Genomic DNA, 18769 nt, shown 5'->3' on the forward strand with positions numbered 1-18769 from the left:
TCAGAGACAGATATTTGGTTGTGCTCATATCACCCCTCTGCCCCTTGTCTTTGAACCAGCTAGGTTGCCTTAACTTTCTATAGCGGACTTAACTCTGTTAGCTGTGTGACTTTCAGCAAGTGGCTTAACCATTCTAGGTCTTATTTTCTCATTCTCATGTGTAAAATGGGAATAATGCTTATCTCATTGGATGGTTGTGAAAATTAAATGAAATCAAGTCTTCCATGTAGCAAGCATGGAGTAAATATTCAATAAATATAAGTTACTCTTAGGAAACTCTTCAGCCCCTAACCAGCTTTGTGAACACATCTGACTCCTAAGACTATTAGTAGTAGTAGTATTTTTTAAAGATTTATTTGTTTTAGTGAGGGAGGGGCAGAGGGAGAGGGAAACTCAAGCAGATTCTGTACCAAGCATGGAGCCCAACTCAGGGCTTGATCTTATGACCCTGAGAGCATGACCTGAGCCAAAACCAAGAGTCAGGGACTCAACCAACTGCACATCCCAGGTGCCCCAGAATTATTATGTTTTTATATTTTTATTTCCACATACTAAACACTTTCTATGTGCCAGCCACAGTACTGAGTGCCTTTCATTCATCCTCTTGTTTATTTCTCACAACAGCCTAAGAGGTAGATACTATTGAAAACTTTGGCTCAAGGGTGAGTACACTGAGCCCTGCAGAGGTCAAGTGGGCTTTTTTTTTTTTAAGATTTATTTATTTATGATAGACATAGAGAGACATCCCGAGACTCCAGGACCGCGCCCTGGGCCAAAGGCAGGCGCCAAACTGCCGAGCCACCCAGGGATCCCCTCAAGTGGGCTTTCTTAAGGCCATCTATCTGGTAAATGTTGGAGTCAGCATTTGAACCCAGACCAAACTCTGAGGTGTGTAACTTTAATACTCTGAGATATGGTTACTTCAGAATGGACAGAGCTTAGTCTAAGCTAGTCCTTTCCTGAAGAGATTTTTTTTCTACACTATTATCACTGAAGAAAATTTTGTGTGTGTGTGTGTGTGTGTGTGTGTTTTATGATAGTCACACAGAGAGAGAGAGAGAGAGAGAGAGGCAGAGACACAGGTGGAGGGAGAAGCAGGCTCCATGCACCAGGAGCCCGACGTGGGATTCGATCCCGGGTCTCCAGGATCACGTCCTGGGCCAAAGGCAGGCGCCAAACCGCTGCGCCACCCAGGGATCCCTGAAGAAAATTTTGTAATGTATTATTAGGATCACCAGGAAATCCCTGAAGCTGAGGGCCTGGTCCTTCGGCTGTCTAATGTATTCGTTTGCTTGTCCAAGAGTACCTCTCTCGGGGGATCCCTGGGTGGCTCAGTGGTTTGGTGCCTGCCTTTGGCCCAGGGCATGATCCTGGAGTCCCAGGATCGAGTCCCACATCAGGCTCCCTGCATGGAGCCTGCTTCTTCTTCTGTCTGTATCTCTGCCCCTCTCTCTCCCTCTCTCTCTTGCTGGGTATTTCATGAATAAATAAATAAAATACTTAAAAAAAAAAAAAAAAAAAGAGTACCTCTCTCATTTCCTGATTCAAGCCAGGAAAGTCACATTACCCTGGGCAGAAATGGTGTTCCCTTTCCTTGGTCTTTCACAAAACCAGCCTTGGCCCTCTGCTTTCCATGACAAGTAAAGGAAAGGGACAGATAATTCATGATCCCCTTCTTTAAAAGATGGCTTTACATTTATATAGACAGATGTTGCTTTGTTCATTAAATCGTCATGCTTTGCTTTAGATTTTTTGAATAACTTTGTGGGGTTTTTTGTTTGTTTGTTTTAAAGATTCTATTTATTTATTCATGAAAGACACAGAGAGAGACAAAGAGAGAGAGAGAGGGAGAAGCAGGCTCCTCGCAGGGAGCCCAATGCTGGATTCAACCCTGGACTCAGTATCACAACCAGAGCTGACGGTAGACACTCAACCACTGAGCCACCCAGGCATCCCAATAACTTTGTGTTTTGGTGTCATTTCAACTTTGTGTTTTGGTGACATTTACAGAAATGTAAGCAAACAAACAAACAAAAAACTTACAGAAATGTTGCAAGACTAGTAGAAGGATTCCCACATGACCTTTACCCAGATTCACCAATTGTCCTCATTCTGCCCCATTAGTTTTCTCTCTGCATTCTTTCCTAAACCATTAGAAAGCAAGTTTCCCTTTCACTCCTGCATATTTCAGTGTATGTTTCCCTAGAACAACTACTAACTACAGTGGTTATCAAAATCAAGAAATTTTACATTGCTGCAAGAGTGTCATCTACTTGGCAATTCATATTTAAGCTTTTCCCAATTATCACCATGATGTCCTTTATAGATGTGTTCCCAGGTCTATGATGCATTTCAGGATCACTCACTGCATTAAATTATCACGTCTCTTTAATCTGGAATAGCTCCTCGGCCTTTCTTTGTATTTTTTACTTTGACATTTTTGAAGATTAAAGGCCAGTTATGTGGTATAATGTACCTAAATTTGTGCTTGTCTGGTGTTTTCTCATGGTTAGATTCAGCTTCCACATTTTTTCAGCAGAAACCTCAGTGAAGTGATACTGTGTCTTTCTGGTGCATCATATCAGGGGGGCACATGATGTTGGTTCTGTGTTGGTGATACTAGCTTTTGTGGTTGTTGTTTTTTTAAACACTATAAAGTTACCATTTTCCCTTTGCAATTAATAAATACTTGTAAGAGCCTTTTTTCAGCTTCAGCTTTTTCTTCTTTGCCAAAATATCCATAGCAGCTCTGATATTAATTAGGCCTAAAGTGGGAATTCAGCTGGTTTAGAAGAAAATTCTAGTCTTATTCTCAGTCTATTGTCTTCTTTCTCTTCTTTTTTTTTCCCCCTTCTCACTTTTTTATCAAGGCATATATTTTTTTTAAGATTTTATTTATTTACTCATGAGAGACACACAGAGAGAGAGAGAGAGGCAGAGACACAGGCAGAGGGAGAAGCAGGTTCCATGCAGGGAGCCTGATGCAAGACTCCATCCCGGGCCTCCAAGATCACACCCTGGACTGAAGGCGGTGCTAAACCACTGAGCCACCCGGGCTGCCCTATCAAGGCATAATTTACACACATCTCATATGTATACATATTTTAAATGCACCACCCAATGCATTTTTACATACATGTATGTCCATGCAACCATCACGTGGATCAAGGCACAGAATATTTGTAGCTCCCTAGCTGGTCTCCATCTTTTCATTATAGATGTAAGGAGAAACCGTTAGGAAGTTTTGAGAGCAGTGATCTGCTCTGATGGAAGTTATCAGGGGCCACTCAGGTTGCTATGTCAACAGTGACAGGGCAGGGAGACAGGCTAGGTGACTTACAATAGGTTCGCCCAGAAGCACAGCCTGAGTCCAGCAATTTAGTGCAAGGATTTTCTTCAGGAGGGGTCTCAGAAAGGCCAGGACACATGTGGGGACACGGGACTGGGAAGGGAAGGGAGTCAGTGAAAGATGCATTAATTGAGTTACCACTGTGGAAAAGTCAACTGTAATTCTCTGGAGGAGAATTACTGACTCTGGGAGCCAGTCTAGAACACATACCTTCAGGACGCCTGGGTGGCTCAGTGGTTGTCTTCCTTTGGCTCAGCTCATGGTCCCAGGGTCCTGGGATTGAGTTCTGCATCTGGCTTCCCTGGGGGAGCCTGCTTCTCCCTCTGCCTGTGTCTTTGCCTCTCTCTGTGTCTCTCATGAATAAATAAAATCTTTAAAAACAAAAACAAAAACAAAAAAACAACACACACCATCAAGTTCTCTTGCTCTAGGCCTGAAGAGGTCAGGGTATTTACACCGCTATCTTCAGTCCCTGGCAGAGGGTAGGTGCTGGAGTGGCTGGCAGAGGTGTCAATTCTCCAGCTGTCCTGCTGTGTGCAGAATGGGGTCCCACCAGCAGAGAGGGGCAGGAGTGCAGGTGTGGTCTGCACTGGTCTGGCCCAGGAGAGCTAGTGGGCTCTGCAGAGGTTACCACAGAGGGCCAGGCATATGGCCCGTGCTGGGGGACAGCTTGCTCTGCCTCTGGGGGCTGGTGATGGTGAAGCATGTGCTTGTGCTGTGATGGCAGTGGCAGTCCCACCAGGGAATCTTGCAGAAAGGAGGCTGGAGAGGCAAGACCAGAGTTTCATGGTCGCCATATCATTATTTGTGAGGCCACCACTTGAGAAACCCCCTGGACCCTTGGATGTGTTTTGGAGGGGGGATAGGACTGTCTTTGCAGGAGCCTTGTGCCTCTGAAGTCGCTGACAGGGAGGAGAACCAGAGAAATGTGTTCCCTTACGATCCACATGCTCCATTTCTTCTCTAACCCAGGCCCGGAAAACACAGTTGCATTGTGATTGTTTCTCTCTGTGACCAGCCTGGAGCTCATGCTTAGATCGCACATTTCCTGTCCAGTTTGGATTTCTGAATGCTGACTCCAGTTTACCTCCACAACCTCCGACCTTAGCTTGGTCCTCTGGACTCAAAGCACCATCTCTCTCCCTGTACACACCTCTTTCTCTGTCATCTGACCCGGTCATGACCTCCTGCCAGCACATTGCCTTATCTTGCCAGCCTGGCATAACTCCCAGAAAGGCTGCCCTTGGCTTGTCCTATTTCATTTTTCTCCCTAATTTGACACTGACATTGACAGATAAAGACAAGAGAAAAGCCAAACCCCAGGGTGTAACCAGTATCATTCAAGCTCTACCAAATTAATTCTCAGGATCCAGGATCATGCCAGCCTGGAATCTGAATCTCCAGTGCTTGGTCTGAAAATGGAGAGTAACTTTGGAATCATCATGTAGAGGAACTCTTTGCCCAACCAGAAATCCCAATACTGAGATCTGGGGCTCCTGAGTCCAGGTTCTGGGGAGAAGAGAAAAAGCTTGACATCAGGGAGGAACAAGGAAAGATAGAAAATGTGAAGCTGCACAAAGATGAGATGTCTATATTTCACAGTTGTACCCAAGCATGGCCCATGGTCTGTGGGAGATCTTTCTTAATCTGAGAGGAAAGAACACCCAAGAATGTCCTCCTGTATATTCACTATCCCACAGCTGCCATATGGAATTGTCTTCTGCCCAAATAAAAGCAGTCACAGTTAAGAATTCTTTGGCCCTTGATTTTATTTATTTTCATTTATTCTTTTTCAAGATTTTACTTATTTAACAAAGAGAGAGAGCACAGCAGCGGAGCATCAGAGGAAGAGAGAGAAATAGACTCCCTGCTGAGCAGGGAGCCCAACTTGGGGCTGGATTCCAGGACCCTGAGATCATGACCTGAGCCAAAGGCAGATGTTCAACTGACTGAGCCACCCAAGTGCCCCACCGCCTTGGCCCTAGATTTTAAACATCTTTATCATGGCACTCAATCTGACTGAAGAGTAATACAAATTAATATTAATATAAATTAGTTTATAAATTCCCAGAACATCCTCAAAACACAAAGTAACATCTACTATGAGAGAGGATTTCAGCAAATTGGTAGGGGAGCTGCTTGAAGGCCCTTAATTGCCATAGTGGAAGTAGAATTGGGGGGCCCCTGAAAGAACTTGTGGACACAAGGCAGCATTCCTGAAGTTCTGGAATCCTAAAACCCTAGACTTGACCAAAATTTGGCACCTTGACACCTACTGGCTGTGGAGGCCGAGAAAAATCAAGGCAATACCACCTAAAGTTTAGCATTAGCACAAGTACAGCCATCTTAGGCCCCTGTGAATAAGAGCTGAAGTTTACGGGGGAAAAACTGCAGAATGTCCTCAATGTCCTCGGCAGGGAATCCCCTATCAGAAAGACAACAGAGCCCACCCCCGTGGTAGAAAGTCCCATATTAGAATGAGAACAGAGCTCAATGCCCCTGAAAGCCTCATATCAGAATGTAAACAGAACTTGAGAAATTCCTCCACCCCTTCTGAAAATCCCCTAGACCAGCCTATAAAAACCCCAGCTGTAACCCACTTCGAGGTCCAAGTCTCTGCTCCGCTGTGCCGGGTATACTTGGACCCAAGCTCGAGCTTGCAAATAAACCCTCGTGCACTTGCATCTGTGTTGGCTCCTTGGTGGTTTCTCGGATTCGCAATCTTGGGCACAACACTGGCCGCCTGCCCCTGTCAGTGGTGACTGGCCTTGGGAGAAGTACCCATAACTTCGAGCCTTCTTTTATTGCCATCATTTTTTTTTTAAAACAAGCCTTTATCTAAATGCAAATGTGATTCCAACTTTTTGATTAGGATATTATATAGTCATCCATTCCAAAAAAACCACAATTAACCAGTGATTTTATTTCTGACTTGACATTTCTTTGTTTGGAAAGTTCATTTGTTATGTGATGCTCCTGACAGGAGTGGGCAGAAGGAGCCATTCGTTGTGTGTGGGGGGACTGCTGCCAAGTTTTCTTAGATGGAAAGGTGTTGACTTTTTGTCATCGTGGGTAGGGGGTGATAGCGAAGCAGGGAGGATGGCAGCAGGGTATGATACTCTACCTTAAAATATTTTTTCTAAAACATATTGGCAGCTAAATCTGGCCATGTTTGTGGGATTAGGTGGAGCTTTACTTATATGACAAGACAAGGAACACTTTATCTTGGGATTTTGAGTGTAGTTGGATTATATATCCTGGGGAGACAGCTCAAGGGCAGCCTGATTCAAAGGGATGGTTATCTGCATCCAGGCTTACCACATTCTAGCTGTGTGGCCTTGGGCAGCTTACCTAGCCTCTCTGAACCTCCAGTTTCTCATTTAAAGAACATTACTTAATTTCTAGGGTTGCCTGGAGATGAAATTAAGAGTTAATATTTGTATTGTTTAGAACAGAGCCTGGTGTATAGGACATTGTGTGAATGACGTTATCCTTTCCTGCCTGTAATAGTAGGAAAAGTACCTACTAAATGTTAGGCACTGTGCTATGTAATTTCTATGTATTTCTTATTTAATCCTCAAGGATATAAAGTTGCATTATGATCCCTATGATGGTTTTTATGTATTAACTTGGTTAGGCTCCAGTATCTAGTTATTTACCCAAACACTAATCCAGGTGTTGCTGTGAGAGCATTTTGTTGATGTAGTTAATGGCTACAATCAGTTAAATTAAGGAGATTACTCTCAATAATATCGGTGGGCCTCATCGAATCTGTCAAAGGCTGAAGAGCAAAACCTGAGGTTTTCCAGAGAAGAAATGCTGCCTCAAGATCCAACATTAAGTCCTGCCTAAGTTTCCAGCCTTACCAGCCAACACAATCATGTGCGTGTGTGTGTATAGACATGTAAGGAAACTGATGATCAGGGAAATTAAGTAATTGCATAAGGTCATATCACCAGGAAGTAGCAGCTGAGACCTGAACCCAGGTCCCTCTCACCACAACGCTGACTTCCGTGAAGGATGCTTTCGCTCCAGTCATAACACTTCAATTGCAGGTGAGAAGACCTGTGATTTCAGGCTGTCGGCAGAGCATGGAACAAACACTCCCTCACCCTCAAACCCTGACAAGAACTGATAGAAGTACAGTTCCTCTGACCATCTGCTCTGCTCTCTATTCTGGCATCAGGAGGAAAGCTTGGGGTGGGGAACAGGGAGAGAGGAAAGGGAAGAAGGGTTTTGTCAATGGGCTTTTGGTGGCAACAGAAACTGATTTTCATCAAGTTACCCAGAAAGGAAAGGACTAGAAGAATATCGTTGAGGCAGGCAGCTGAGAGGAAAAAGTGCCCTGTAGATGGATCATGAGAGAGCATGAGAGCCCTAGCAATAGTCTCCCCACAGGGACAGCCTGGTGAGCCCTCTGTGGCTGCAGAGACTAACCTGGAACCAGCTCTTTCTTTCTTTTTTTTTTTTTAAGATTTTTAATTTATTTACGACAGAGAGAGGGGGTGGGGCAGAGACACAGGCAGAGGGACAAGCAGGCTCCTTTAGGGAGGCCGATGTGGGACACGATCCTGGGTCTCCAGGATCACTTCCGGGTGCCGAAAGCAGCGCTAAACCGCTGGGCCACCAGGGCTGCCCGAACCAGCTCTTTCTTTGGGCAAAGTGCTCAAGAGAACATCTGTCCAGCTGAGCAGCTTAGGTCACGTGCTTGCTCCAGTCTGTACCTGGACACAGAGAGAGGCACTGCACTTATACAGGGAGGGGTGCTAGGAATTACCACCTAGAGAAAACAAGGGGAACTTTATTCCCCCCCAAAAAATTGGGGTACTATTAAGAAGGGAAATGCATGTGTGACAGCCAAAATGATAAATGACCATTACAGCAGCAAAAGAGTCTGCATTTGTATCCCTTTTTGCAAAATATTTCAGGACAGGGTCATCACCAGTCTCCAGAAATGGCTCTTGGGCTTGTAGGGGGGATAAAGAGCACATTTCTCAGTTTTAGCTTAGGATTTTGGGGTTTAGGAAAGGGTTCTCGGTATATAAGCTTTCTTTCTTTTTTTTTTTTTTGAGATTTTGTTTATTTATTTATTTAAGAGAGAGAAAGAGCAGGGGGAGGAGCAGAGGGAGAGGGACAAGCAGACTCTGCACTGAGTACCGAGCCCCAATGCAGGGCTCCATCTCAGGACCCTGAGATCATGACCTGAGCCAAAACCAAGAGTCAGATGCTTAACCGACTAAGCCACCCAGGCAGCCCTGAATAAGTTTTCATATTAAACATAAATAGCAATCCTGATAACAGCAGCTAATCTCCATCAAACACTTGATAGGGTGTACTGGACACTGTTCTAAGGGTACTGCTTGGTGTACCTCCCGTCTTCACAACTCGATGAGGCTTTATGAGGTAGGTACAGTTATTATCACTACTTTATATGAGAGAAAACCAAGGGACACAGCGGTTAACTAACTTGCCTACACGCCTAATGAATAGCAAGCATTTACACAATAATGTTCTTTTACAATTCTAATATGGAATATTAAATAGGACGGGAGACTATCACACAATCACAAGCAGTGAAGGTCCTCAAGGCAAGCCCTCCTCTTAGCTGGAGAGCCAACAGGCCTGATGCTTGCTTGATAAAGATTCTGCCTTGATGCCTGATCTGAGATGTTCGATTCCATTTTCTTAATGGCTGTCAATCAGTTCCCCACTGTTTCCCGGGAGGCTGGACCCAGCAGGGGTGTCGTCAGCACTTTGGAGTAGCATTAAGAACAAAGCCTGAGGGGGCTGTTTGTCTCCCCACCCCCACCCCCACCCCACCCCCGCATAGTGGCCCATCCCTCAACACAGTCAAGAATGAGCTCAGAGGTCTCAGATGTCGCTCAGTGCCGAAGGAATTGCTTCCCAAACCACCGGGATTTCCAGAGGCATCCAGTATTACTAGAACAAACAGAAATGAGATACGAGTTCAAATGACACCTGCCATCCCCTTGGGTTCCAGGGACTTCATTCACTCTCAGGACAGCAATGTCCAATAGAAAGATATTGTAAGCTACACACATCATTTAGAATCCTCTATTTTTAAGAAGGTGAAATTAATTTAAAAAATATATTTTATTTGACATAATAATCCCAAATAGTGTCATTTCAACATGTAAATATATACAAATTTATTATCGAGGTATTTTACATTCTTTTTTTCACATGAAGTCCTTTGAATCCAATGTGTGTTTTTGCATTTGAGCACACAACTCAGTTCGGACTGACCTCATTTTGAGTGTTCAGAAGCTCTGTGTGGTTAGTGGTCATTGTATAGGGTAATGCAGCTATAGATCATAACTCCACAACTTCATTTCTCCAGTACGAGCACCTATGAGGTGCTGACCTTAGCTGAGACCTCATGGAATTTACATTCCAGAGAGGACAAGTAAACATGCAAAAATACATAAGGTAATTGTACGTTGTGATGAACAACTACCTCAGAGTGACTTGGAGGACACATGAGCATGAACATGGTGGGCAGTGGGGGTGAACAGCCTTCTCTCAGAAGGGGACATCTGAACTGGAGCCTAATGGACAGAGGAAGCAGCAGTGTGAGGAGGGGGGCAGAACTTTCTAGGCAGAGGTAGTGCAAAGGCCCTGAGGCTGAAAAACCCTGGGCATGCAGGATACGGAAAAGATGGCTGTGTGTTTGGGCATAAATGGCAGAAGAGCTGAGTAGGCAGGCAGGGGCCAGACTACCTACTCAGGATTTTGGATTTTTCCTAAACATGAAGAGAAACCACTGATCTTTTTAAACAGGATCTGATCTCAGTTTTTAATAGGTGGTTCTGGGGGCACCTGGGTGGCTCAGCAGTTGAGTGTCTACCTTTCATTTCACTCAGGTTGTGATACCAGGGTCCCAGGATCGAGTCCTCACGGGGAGCCTGCTTCTCCCTCTGCCTCTGTCTCTGCCTTTCTCTCTGTGTCTCTCATGAATAAATAAATAAAATCCTAAAAATAAAATAAAAATTGGTTCTGGCTGGTAACAATAAATTGGGCCAATAGAGACCCCTCACTCCTCCTTCCCCCTACAAACACACAGAAATGCCTTCATTTAAAAAACAAAGCTAAACTGAACTATGTAGCTGAGTTTGATAGAAAGAAAGCTAAATAATCTTGGGTCAGAGAATTAAGGGGGGGGGGCGGGTAAACACACAGTAGGCAGAGCCCAAGTAGATTCTGGCTGGTTGGAGGTGAGATGGAATTGGAGGAAACCCTAATGGATACGAGTGAGAGTTTTTCTGCTAGTGTTAGGACAAGGGACAAGGCTTGGACCTACTTGTAAAGGAGACTTAAAACTGAAACCCTCAAAGCGGTCCCGTATCCCCTCATGCAACAGCCTAAAATGCCTCCCCTCAGCAACCCAGGCAGGAAACAAGAAACCTTGTCTTTGTCTTGCAGAAAAAAAGAATCTGTAAAACATTAGAATCTCAATCCTGTGCCATGTGGAGGGGTGGAGTAAAATAGTTCTGCCCAGTGGTGTGGGAATTGGCAGATCTGATCCCAGCCCTAAGGATTGGAGGTAGGCAGGAAGAGGGGGAGACCAATTCGGCTCCTGCAGGATTTTTGGGTGCTTGTTGAACCTTAATGTGCAAATGAATCACCAGGGGATCTTATTAAAATGCAGATTCCAATTCCCTAGGTTTAAGTCAGGGTCTGAGACTCTACATTTCTTTTTCTTTCTTTCTTTTTTTTTTTTTAAACTTTCTTTTTTTTTTTTTAAGATTTTATTTATTTATTCATGAGAGACACAGAGAGAGAGAGAGAGAGAGAGAGAGAGAGAGCCAGAGACACAGGCAGAGGGAGGAGCAGGCTCCATGCAGGGAGCCCGATGTGGGACTGGATCCGGGGTCTCCAGGATCACGCCCTGGACTGTCTTTTTTTTTTTTTTTTTTTTTATTCATGAGAATACACAGAGAGGAGACAGAGAGAGAGAGGCAGAGGCATAGGCGGAGGGAGAAGCAGGCTCCATGCAGGGAGCCCGACGAGGGACTCGATCCGGGGATCTCAGGGTCACGCCCTGGGATGAAGGCAGGCGCTAAACCGCTGAGCCACCCGGGCTGCCCTTTTTTTTTTTTTTTTTTTAAGATTTTATTCACCCATTTGAGAGAGAGAGAGAGAGTACAAGCAGGAAGAGTGGTAGGCAGAGGGAGAGGGAGAGGCAGGCTCCGCACTGAGCAGAGAACCTGATGCAGGGCTGGATCCCAGGACCCTGGAATCGTGACCCGAGCTGAAGGCAAATGCTTAACCCACTGAGCCACCCAGGCACCCCTCTTTTCTTTTTTGAAGATTTTTTTTATTTATTCACTTGACAGAGAGAGAGAGAGAGAGAGAGTAAGCATAAACGGGTAGCAGCAGGCAGAGGGAAAGGGAGAAGCAGACTTCCTGCTGTGTAGGGAGTCCAATGCGGGCCTCCATCCCAGGACCTGGAGATCATGACCTGAGCTGAAGGCAGATGCTTAACTGACTGAGCCTTCCAGGTATCCTGAGACTCTGTATTTCTAACAAGCAGAATGATGCCCGTGCTGCCAGTCTGCAGATCATTCTTTGAGTACCAAGGCTCCAAACAACAGACAACAGTGGCTTGAAGCAGGTTGGCAGTAGGATGGAGAGAAGAGAATGAATTCAAGAGATGGGTTGAGGATAGAATGACAGGACTTCCTGAAGGACATACATGCAATGAGGGAAAGGAGAATTAAAGACAACTTCTGGGTTCCTGGCTTTGGTAACTGAGTGATGGTGGTGGCCATTTATTGACACAGAGAAGTCCAGGGTAGGGATAGGCTTTTTTTTCAGGGAGTGGGGGGAGTGATTGGAGACTATGTCGAAAAAGGGATCAAAAACTCAAGGCCAGGCAATTGCAAATACTATGCCTTATCACCTTTCTGCAAAAAAAGTGCCTCCAGGAGGTACGCAGGACATGGATGATCTGTTTTCCCAGCTTGGGCTGCTGACAACAATCTTTGCTTTGTAGGTCCAATCCGGCAACTATTAAAGGCTTAATAAATAATCAACTTTGTAAATGAGATCCAGGAATGACCAGCAAACTCCCCTCCTCTGCCTCTCACACATTCAACACACACCTCCCTGGATTAGTACCAGCAATGATCATAACATTTAAACCAGTTGAATTTAGGCTCTATCTATGGGAATCTTCCAAACTCCCCAGCATGTAGTCAATGTGAACAAGCAGAGTCCTCATTTATTGCAGTTTCTAATAAATAATATAATGTGCAGAGTTAAGGATTGGTTTTGGAAAAATATTTGTTTGCTTATTTTTTAAGTAATCTCTATGTCCAATGTGGGGCTTGAACTCATGACCCCACGATCAAGAGTCACATGCTCTACTGTCTGAGGCAGCCAGGCACCCCAATAAATATTTACTTTAAAAAGGAAAAGAGATTATCTTTGTGCCAGACATTGGCTAGATACTTCTACAAACGTTATCTTATTCAATAGCTACAACAATTCTGCTATTCCAATTTTCATGTATGAGGAAGGTGAGGCACAGAGGGATAAGTAATTTGCTCCAGTTCCCACATAGTCAGTTGGGACTTGAACCTGTGTCAGCTTCAGTCCAAAGTCCAAGTTCTTTTTACATGGCTCTGGGCTCCCAACTCCAGGCTCTGTGCCATGTGCTGAGTGGGATGCTCAGAACTTCAGAAAACATCATTCCAACCCTGGAGGAGTTTCATCTAAATGGGGAGAGAAGTCAAGCATGCAAGTATGCTTGACATGTGGCCTTGCACAGAATTTGGTGCAGAGTCACTGGAGATATTCCTTCTGCGTCAGGGTGCAGGAGGCTCAGCAGAGTCTTCCACGAAACCATACGGGCGAGATTGGTTAGGACCTGGAGAGAGAAGAGAACCTCCCAGGCAGCCATTCCAGGTAAAGAACCAACATAAGCCAGGCAAGGAGGCAGCCTCTTGCTAAGCAGGCTTTCCTCCGCTCTTTCCACCACTAAACCCCAACCCAGTTTTTCCAGGCCCAGCTTGAAGAAATGTGTGGCTCTTTTTGGCTGAAATAGGTGTCCACTTCCCACTTCCTCGTGACATCTTGTGATTCTTTCTTTTTTTTTTTTTTAAGGCTTTATATATTTATTCATGAGAGACACAGAGAGAGAGAGAGAGAGGTAGAGACATAGACAGAGGGAGAAGCAGGCACCATGCGAGGAGCCCGAAGTGGGACTGGATCCCAGGACTCCAGGATCATGCCCTGAGCCAAAGGCAGACGCTCAACCACTGAGCCACCCAGGCGTCTATTGCTGCTATTGCCACATTAAATGATTGTTTTGTGTGTTCCCTTCTTGAGGTGGGGGACTTCACTTCATCCACGTGTGAATCCCCGGAGAAAAAACAGGGCCCAGGAGATCCGGGGGGGGGCTCAGCGTTTTGGCGCCTGCCTTTGGCCCAGGGTGTGATCCTGGAGTCCCGGGATCGAGTTCTGCATCGGGCTCCCGGCATGGAGCCTGCTTCTCCCTCTGCCTGTGTCTCTGCCTCTCTCTCTGTGTCTATCATGAATAAACAAATACGTCTTTAAAAAAAAACAAAACAGGGCCTGGCACATAATGGGTACTTGATAAAAAATATTTTTGGACTAACTGAATATTTTTCATGTTGGTTTCCTCTCCTCGGCATCTCTTTGTTATTTGGTTTGTATCATTCTGTTTTGGTTTAGATACACCTAAAGTGGCAAAAGTTAATATATCAGTGATTTCAATAACATAGTGTAGTGTTTCCATGAAGGAATAACACTGGAAGTGATCCAAACTGCTGTGGTGCCTTCAGAGTACTGGCTGTGTAGGATCCTAATAGCTCGTAGTTCTATTGCCCTGAGTATGTGACTTTCATTTGCATGGTTGCAGGTGGCTCACGGCCACATCTGCATTCTAGACAGCAGGAAGGGGTGAAGAGGCAAGGGAAGGCAGGCTGCTTTCTTTTTAAACATGTAACCTGAAAATAGAACACATCACATCCATTTAGGTCCCATTCTCAGGACCTAGTTGTGGGGCCAGATCCAGCTACAAGGTTGTCTGGGAAAGGTAGGGTTGTTTTTTTTTTTTCCTTCAAGATTTATTTATTAGAGACACACAGAGAGGCAGAGACACAGGCAGAGAGTGAAGCAGGCTCCATGCAGGGAACCTGACATGGGACTTGATCCTGAGTCTCCAGGATCATGCTCTGGGCTGATGGTGGCGCTAAACCGCTGAGCCACCCAGTTCCGCTGAGCCACCCGGGCTGCCTGGAATCTGAGCCACCATTTAAGACTACCAGAGAAGGAGAGATCAGATATGGGGCATGGGGAGGACAGGGATAGGTAGCAGTGTCTGCCACACTTTCTTTTCCTCTACTGCCCTATTGTACGTTCCATATGATATGCTCAACCTATTTTTTTCTTTCCAAGGTACATTTACTATTGAATTACTTGCAATTGTCCAATCATGTGTGGTCATCTTATCTGTCCTCTGAGAGCATAAGCTCTTTCGTCTGTATCTTGCACAGCCTTGATCTTAAACATGCCTTGTACCTCCATGCCCAATCAATAGTGCTGAATGAATACATGGGTGAAAAAGAGAAGAGCTTTTTCATTATGCCATTACCTACTCTCTATGGAGTGGGATTTATCAATTGCATCAAGCCAAGGGCACGAATAAATCAACATTGTCCACAGTGAGGACTCACAAAATGTTGGAGCTGTAAGAGCCATAAACCTCTTGCTTGCCCTCTCTGGTGATGCACCTAAGCCAGGGGAAAGCTGGATCTGAGACTAGGTGGCTTTACTCCCAGGATGCATGTCACAATGTCAACCATACCACCACAATCTTCTCCCCCTTTCCTCTGGGTCTCCTTTATAAGGAGGACTCACTCTTCCCTTCATTATTTAGAAGCACTTCTTTTGAGTTAGAATGCAAATATTTGGAGGGAAAGGGAACCTAGTCATGGAAATCAGCATTTTCTAAAGAGTCCTGAAACTGTCCTGCCTGTACATTCTGGTTGTCTGGTTTAGGTGTTGAAGTGGAAATTGCTCATTCGCCTTATGAAACTGGGTTACATTTTGACGATGCCAGGGCCAGCTGGCCCCCGTGAGGTCTGTTACCATGGCAAACTGTAAGGTCACCTTGTGATTACCCACTTGACCTGAGCTTGTTATGTCTAGACACTCACACTGAGGGCAACATCACCCAGGAAATCAGAAACGCATAGATCCGTCCTGATTTCTGGTTTGTCACATTTTCTCCAGCCTCCTGACCAGGACAGGGTTTCCAGCTCTTTTATATTCATATCTGGCATTTCCTTGCTCTGGCTCTCCTGGGGCAGGGTTGCTTTCAGAGGACACTGCCCTTCCCTCCTCCAATCCAGGAAGGGCCCTGGCCTCTATGACAGCAAATCCATTGCACCACTTAGGTTTAATTAGAGCACAATGACGGATGATTAGTTTACACATCAAAGCACTGAAACAACTCAACAAATTGGCTCCATCCCAAAGCCCAGCACAGGAGCTGGCCTTGAACACAGAGGCTCTGCCTGCGGGGGCTGGGGAGCTGGTGATGAAAGCTCAGGAGCCCCATGCAGAGATGCACAGAAGGAGTTCTATTTCTCAAGTGAAGAAATGGATCCCAGCTGTTTCCAACCCTAATTGTGCCGTGTACCCCTCTCACCTTGGCTTTCCACCTCCAAGCCCTCTCTTGGCTGCCATCATGGCTCTTGGGTAGTCAGCTCAGTTACCTGGGGGCTGACTATCAATCCATGAGTTACCCAAGCCGTTGGCTAATTCTCTTTTCTACCCTCTTACCTTCCAGGTGGGATTTTGACTGTTCATTTGGACACCTACCAAGAAATGAGAGAGAAAGCAAATAAGTTAATCTTCAAACCAGGACACTTGGCTACCAGCTGGTGATTTTTTGTTTGAGGTTTGATGGAGGAAAGAGATGGAAATTGTAAATTGCAATGAGGTAAATGAATTCTCTCTGGGTCTCCTTCATGCACACTCTCCCCATTCCTTTGAATGACCAAGAGCCAGGTGAACATGAGAGCACTTGACATGAAACTGTCTTTGCCTGTATTACATATCTCAGATCCCTTCCCATGCTGGTGTCCTGGAGAAGCTGATGACAAAGTTTAGTTCTTCTGGCTCAAGAGCCCAGTCTATTCATACTAACAACTGCTCAATTCAGTGAAAAACAAAAACAGACAAAAACCCCTGAAAGTCCACCTGATAGTTGAACCAGATTGACCCTCTTGGTCCACACATGCAAGCTCATCAAAAACAGTTGGCATATCCTGTCAAGGTCATGCCATTAAGTCAATGGTAGAGTGGAGACTTGAATCTAGGTCTTCCTTCCCACGAAGGAAGTCCTCCTCCCTCAGGGCTATGTGGTCTTTCTAATTGTTGGAAGAGAATGGGGCTGTGACTACATAAAAATCTCACGAAACACAAAGGCTCAGGCAGTCCTGTCCCCTGAACAATTGGTGGAGACACAGTGCATGGTAGGATTCTTGTTTTCTCGCTCTGGGCCTTGGGGGTGAGCAGACATCAGCCTCACCGCTGTAATGTGGGCAGACAGATGAATGCTAGCTGCCTGTAGCACAGGACAGTGGGCGGGAGCTGGACTGGGTTCGGAATGCTGTAAGCAGAGCACTTCAGAAGGAGGATGACTCTGCATTATTAGCATAAACCAGGAACCTATTGATCTGGCTGATTAGAGAACCTTCCAAGGCACTGGGGTAATTAGCACAATTTACAGAGTAGCGGTTATCAGCTTCATTGCTTAATTAACAATGTAAATATCTTCCTAAATGACATTTTATAATCATGATCAGATCCTCTAGCATTTGCCCTGTTTGCTGCTAATTCCTCCCCAGATGTACAGATAGCTGCCTTTTTTTCCATGCCTAACATAACTTTCCTGAATCACATACGGTAAAGCAATTGTACGCGGCCCACATCTCCTCTTTTGTATCTTACTAGGGGTCTGTTCTGCCTTCCACTTTCCAGCACAAAATATACAGTCTGCCAATTGAATTGCCAATTAAAAGTACTTAATTAGACGTGAAAGGGGAGCTCTGTCATGTTCTGGATTCTGAACTATTTTTTATTTATGTGCTTAGCAGGATAAGTCATCTTAAATTAGCATCACATTTTTCCCTCTGAAGAGCATGTGAGAAATGAGGCTATTAGGAGGAGAGGTTTAACACAATATTTGTGTACACTAGTCATGGGTGCAGAGAATCAGCCCAAACGCATATGTTGCTTTGGCAAGCAGGGCTACTCTTCATATTTATTTTATTGCCTTATCATTTCTTGTTGAATTAATGTTTGCAATAGAATATTTGGCCTGCCTAATCAAGCATATGTGTGGGCAACTTGGTTGTTTTATTATTTTTTTTCTTTTGCTTTAGATTCATCTATTCTTTTGGGCATCCAGGCCATACTAAAAGATTATTGTTCCATGTCTAAGTTCCAAATGGCATATACACAAATTTAAATCTTTATGGAGCCCTGGGGGTGGAAAGTTCAGAGGCTCGTAACCTTCACTGGAAGGATGCCCCGAAAGCTTTCCATTGCTGGACCCCTGATGATTTCAGTTGGTGGATTATTATTCACTTCTGATCTTTTCGCTCCCACTAGCTGCATGGTGGCCAATGCAGTTACACATCTACAAAGTATGTGGAAAGGACATTTAATCCAAACCAGTATGTATTACGTTGGTAAAATGGTAAGGCAAAATGAATTTTGGAGGAATTTGCTGTGGGTTTTAATTAACCATCTTGCCCCTGTTCCCTATTATCATTGATTTGTGTGATAAGTGCCAATTATATGTGTCATAGTATACTTCTTTTTGCTGAAGACAAGAGATCTTATGTGTGATGCAAATAAGGGTTCTCAGAATGCTAATTTCATAATGAGCCAATGCATTCTTCAAGGAGTTTATAGTCTAGAGGGGGAATAAAACATGTGCATAAATAATTATAATGCAAAGTAGGAAACTGGTATGTCGTGAGACAGTACAGAAAGAATTATGGCCAAAAGAAGATGGAGAAATAAATTATAGCAGAGAGATTCAAGAAGGCCTGCTTGAAGGTTGGGGAAAATTGGCATAAAAGCAAACTGAGAGTACTAGGTGTGGTTTCCAGACAAGAGGAACAGCGGGAAGAAAACACAGAGATGGGATAGCATGAAGTTTAAATGAAGAACAAGATGCTTGCTACAGCCATTATAGGAAAAATATGAAAGAAAGCCCCACAGATAATGCTGTGAATATAAGACAGGCCTCCACTCCACAGAACCTAGAATCCACACCATTTTCTGTAGACATGACTGACAAACTTTTTTTGGTAAAGGGCCAGAGAGTAAATATTTTAGACTTTGGGGGACATG

General features: G+C 44.7%; 1 protein-coding gene across 1 annotated transcript in view; it reads left to right on the plus strand.

Annotated features, from left to right (window-relative positions):
• The first annotated feature begins 13183 nt into the window (after positions 1 to 13183).
• The window catches only part of LYRM9 (LYR motif containing 9), a 28725-nt gene continuing 23139 nt past the window's right edge, over positions 13184 to 18769 (plus strand). Inside the window, exon 1 of the mRNA XM_041727107.1 lies at positions 13184 to 13279. The gene's annotated coding sequence lies outside the window, so the exon portion shown is untranslated. The remainder of the gene's footprint in view (positions 13280 to 18769) is intronic.

The sequence above is a fragment of the Vulpes lagopus genome, chromosome 12 (genome assembly GCF_018345385.1).
Source record: "Vulpes lagopus strain Blue_001 chromosome 12, ASM1834538v1, whole genome shotgun sequence".
Classification (NCBI taxonomy): Eukaryota; Metazoa; Chordata; class Mammalia; order Carnivora; family Canidae; genus Vulpes; species Vulpes lagopus.